The sequence below is a fragment of the Perna viridis genome, chromosome 3 (assembly GCF_037379345.1).
Source record: "Perna viridis isolate PV_CMFRI_1.1 ecotype Kerala chromosome 3, ASM3737934v1, whole genome shotgun sequence".
Lineage (NCBI taxonomy): Eukaryota > Metazoa > Mollusca > Bivalvia > Mytilida > Mytilidae > Perna > Perna viridis.
This window is the reverse complement of record NC_142447.1, coordinates 17,946,463-17,951,497: the sequence shown is the minus strand read 5'-3', so window position 1 is coordinate 17,951,497 and position 5,035 is coordinate 17,946,463. Positions and strand designations below refer to the sequence as shown.

Below are 5,035 nucleotides of genomic sequence, written 5' to 3'. Positions count from 1 at the left end.
GTTCAAAAAAATGTGAGGTCATGTAGGCGTGTTAAAGTATGCATTCAATAGACAAAGATCAGATGAATACGTATAATTTAATGTAGTCTATGGCAACATTTTACGAAAGAAATCTTCGATTCAAAAATATATAAAACTATTTGCTGTCACATGAGAGAAGGGAATGCGACGGCTACATACTGTCCGAATGGATCGTATGTTTTAACTTAAGTTTTTTTTTATTTTGTTTTGTCTACCTGCTCATTTTACTTACCACACTTTCACTTTTCTATATTAACTCGCTTTCTGTTTAATGTATGACAGATCGGATATGTTCAGAAAAATTTCAACATCGAGTTAAAAATGACTATTTTTATTTGTTCGAAAATAGTTTAAAGCGTGTGCTTTTTACTGATATTTTTTGCTTACAAGATCCTGTCTAATGTCCAGAACACGGCCGTAGCGTAATGGAGGCAAATGAGGCAAATGCTTCACTTTTGAAACCACGATCAATTTTTTTCTTTCTCAAAATACTTTGTTATCAGTTGTAAAATATGAGGTATTATCCACAGTGACGAGGGTAAACTTAGTAGCATTCCGAATACAGTTCCCGCGGAAAAGGTAAAATCTAAAATATCTCTTCGAAACTGGCTGAAGACGGGTTCTCTCAAGAGAAAAACAGACGAAAAAGGTAACTTGATATGGATATAAATCGATCCTATACATATTAAAACTAATCACGTATTGCTAAGTCTGATACAACGGTATGTTGATCATTAATGTTTTCCTTAAAAAGTCACTGATCAACAAGTGATAATCAGTTTTACTGTCCAATTATTTAGCATTCAATCTTTTTTTTTAAATAATAATAATAATAATAATAATAATTATTATTATTATTATTATTATTATTATTATTATTATTATTTTTATTTTTATTATTATTATAAAGATAAAATAATCAATATTTCTTCTCTTTTTTTCTGTTCAAAAGTCATGTAATCTGGATGTTAACCTGCGTGTTTTTGTTTGCTTAAATACTTTTAGATGAACGTGATTTTCTATAAAAAAAAAATTGGCAATCCTAAATACATATATGTTTGTACCATTTTCTTTTGTAGATGATCATTCCGATACTGATGAAACAAATCCATCTAGTAGTCAATCTCACGCTGAAGACATGTGTTCAAAATGACCCCTATCCGGAAACAAGTGAAAACCCATGGTCGAGCACTAGTGAAAATGTTTTGAATCCTATATCAACAAGCAGAGAAAGAGGGCTTGGTCCAGCTATATTTCTTCTTGAGGAACGACCTATAGATTCTCAAAAATTGGTAATGCTAAAAGATACTGACAAATCATCTGAAGTTTACCAGAAAACAAAAGGAAGACGATATCTACCCTCTTGGGAGTCCCAGTTTCCATGGTTCTTATACTGAAGATTCTGCTTACTGTAAATACTGTGTTGTATATGGGGATAAAGGTGGACTTTTTAGCAGTAAAGATTTCAGGGACTGCAAAAATGCAGTAGGTAACAAAAGATCAAGTTTAAAATCACATGACGAATCGGTTGATCATAAGGATGCAGTTGAGAAGGCTAAGAACTTAATTTCCGTATGTGAAGGAAACAAACCTAGTATCTGTTCATCTTTAAGCCAAGCCTGTGAAGACAAGGTTGAGACATCATGATATCCTTCTTTCTATAATTGCTGTCATAATTATTTTAGGACAGAGAAATATTGCATTAAGGGGAAATTGGGATAAAATTACTCGTCAAGAAGATGGTAACTTTTAATTTTTTATCAACTGGAAATCTAACTTTGATACAGTATAAAGATCATCTTGAAACAGGACATAAGTCTATGACCTACCTATCACCCCAAATTCAGAATGAATTGATACAATGCTGTGAATATGAAATTTCTAACATGTCTGGATTTTATTCAATAAAAGCAGATGAAACTACTGATGTTTCCGTGAGAGAACAACTCTCGTTATGCATCAGATATTTAGATAGTACTTCCTATGAAGTGCGAGAGGACTTTTGGGGATTTATAGAACCTTTGGAAGTTGACGCTGAACATATTGCTGACGCAATTGTAAGTAATCTGGAAAAATGGGGATTACCACTGGAGAAGCTTCGAGGACAAGGCTCTGATGGAGCATCGGTTATGAGTGGACATGTATCAGGAGTCCAACAGCGCATACGCAAGCAGTGCCCAAATGCACCTTTCGTTCACTGCAAGTCCCACAACCTTAACCTAGTGGTGACCCAAAGTTGCAAAGATGTGCGCCAGATTAGAAATTTAATGTCATCAGTTGGTCAAATGACATGGTTCTTGTGTGCTTCTGCAAAGCGTAAAACCATTCTAAATTCCTTTACCGGTAATTCAAAATTAGTAGATGAAATGCTAAAAGGCTTAGAAAATGGAGAGGGAGGAAGGCGTTGATATAAAACTTTTGAAAAAAGTAATAGATGCTTCGGTGAAAAGATTATGCGGAACTAGGTGGACAGCAAGAGTAGACACCATTTTATCACTTTTAGCAAACTATAAATATGTACATGCTGCCTTGACCGAAATTAAAAATGTAAGCACAAGTGAAGCAAGTACAAATGCAAGTGACCATCGAGCTATCTGGAAGATCCGGAATGTATTGTTGCAGTAGTAGTCGCCCATTTTGTTTTGAGTATTATAAAGCCTCTAACTTTGTTTCTTCAAAAGTCAAACTGCAACATGGTTGATGCTTTTGAGGAATCAAAAATTCTTCTGGAGTTACTGCAGGAAAAGAGAACAGACGAACAGTTTTCAGAGCTTTATAGCCGTTGTTTTGTTCACTCTGTTTACCGTATTAAAACTAGTTATTAAAACACCAGATTTCAATCATACTGTGTTTGTTTTTGGTATAAATCAGCTTACCATTCCATTATTTTCCTGTCAGGATTTGGCGAGTTTGCAGCTTGATTTTCAAAAAATTTTTCGCTGGGGGGCACATCCCCCCTTTGCCTCAGTTTATCAACGGGTGCGCTACGGCCGTGCAAAAGACTGTATGAAAATCATTTTAATATTGGAAATCAGGGCTTGACGACAACCGTTAAAATTGTGGATTGACGACTTTAAATTATGGATAATATAAATGCATCCAAATAGCATTTGTGTACGCCGCTTAGACTTATCATGAAGTTCGGTCTTACTGTCTCATTTTTAATGGTATGTTTGTAAAAAAAAGTCACTGTTGCAGCTGGAACAATTTTCAATAGCATTAGAAACAGAACACGAAACAATAACCTAACAGAAATATTGGTCAGTTCAAAAACGTGTATTCGATGTCATTGCTACATTGTACAAATTTGTAAAGCCAATTTAGCAAGATCATACACAGTTTTTTATACTGATTTTGTCCCATATTTTGTAAATGCTATTTTTACATTTGATTGTCTCTATTGAAAAAAAAGGGAAAAAAAATATGCTGACAGTTATGTTTGTTGTAGATAAAATATCCGTATTTATACTTAACAGAAATGACAATGTTCCCGACTTGCTTTTTGTATTACAGTAATATTACAGATGTGCGTATTTGAACTGTATCATTTGGTAGATGAAAATACTATCTTCTTAGTATCATGGGCAAAAACTATGATTATTCGTTTTAAAAAATGCCTATTGAAAAGCCGAGGCAACTGGAATCTAGGTTCAAACCATTCTTAAATATGTCAAGCAGTGACGAGAAAGAGGAAACAAAAATAATTTACCTAAAAGTGTGGAGGGCTTTGAAAACGAGGCGGAGATTTTACAGGATATTTTTATGTCAGTAAAATCATATCGGAGACAGACTATTAAAGGATTCTATTTGTACTTCCAGATTTAGTAAATGAAATGGTTGTAATTTATCGTCGTCAAGAAAAGTTTGTAGAACATTATTTGAATAGGATACAAATTAGAGGGCGAAAGTGTTGTAGAAAAGCAGAATTTCAAGAATTAATCTCGAATAACGTATACTTAGGAAGTTTCGTAGGAAGAAATAATACCATATGAATTAACGAGTTTGTTCACTTTCAAATATATAGTTCTTGGTAAAGATTCCTCATACTTTGTAAGAAATAATTCCAAATCATCTTCCAAATATACAGAGGAAGATGTTTACAAAATGCTGGAATTTTTAATCGACAACATATTTGTCCAGTGTGGTGGACGTGTTTTTTCAACAAACGGTCGGCATTTCAATGGGAACAAATTGTGCTCCTTTACTAGCTGACCTATTCCTTCACTCTTATGAGGCTGACTTTATAGCTGATCTGATCAGAAAGAAAGAATATTGTTTAGCTAGATCCTTCAATCTCAGTTTCCGCTATATAGATGACGTGTTATCTGTAAACAATCCTAATTTCGGGGATTTGATACATCGCATCTACCCAAAAGAACTTGAGATAAAGGATACTACAGACATGTAAGTCAGCCTCATATCTTGACCTACACTTAGACATCGATGGTAAAGGAAAACTATTGACCAAACTTTACGACAAACGTGATGACTTTTCATTCAGAATTGTCAACTTTCCTTTCCTCTGTGAAAAAAATCCCTTTCAGCACCTGCGTATGAAGTATTCATATCACAAGTCTTACGTTATGCCAGAGCTTGCCAAAACTGCGCAAACCTTTTGTATCGCGTAAGAATTCTAACAAATAGGCTTCTGGAACAGGGTTATAATGATACAACATCAAAGTCATCACTACAGAAGTTTTATGATCGTCGTCATGAACTCGTGGATCATTACGGTGAATCCATCTGCGCCATGAAAAGTGATTTGTTCGTGTCATAGTTTTCCTTTCCCCTTTCGTCTACCCCGGACTTGACTTTTTATGAGAAACTCCACGGGTGTTTCTAGGAAACCTGGTCCATGCTCCCAGTTTTTAGTGGAGTCCGAGTTGCTCATTTGCTTTTATTACTTTGTGTATATGATTTTAGTTACTTTGTGTTCTTTGTTGTGTATGTCTGTTTTCCATGTCTGGTCTTTGTCCCTGGATTACATTCTTTTGATTACCGCTATAACCTTTGT

General features: G+C 34.6%; 1 pseudogene; it reads left to right on the top strand.

Annotated features, from left to right (window-relative positions):
• Positions 1–446: 446 nt before the first annotated feature.
• Positions 447–2,646, top strand: LOC148621270 (zinc finger MYM-type protein 1-like; annotated as a pseudogene).
• Positions 2,647–5,035: the final 2,389 nt, after the last annotated feature.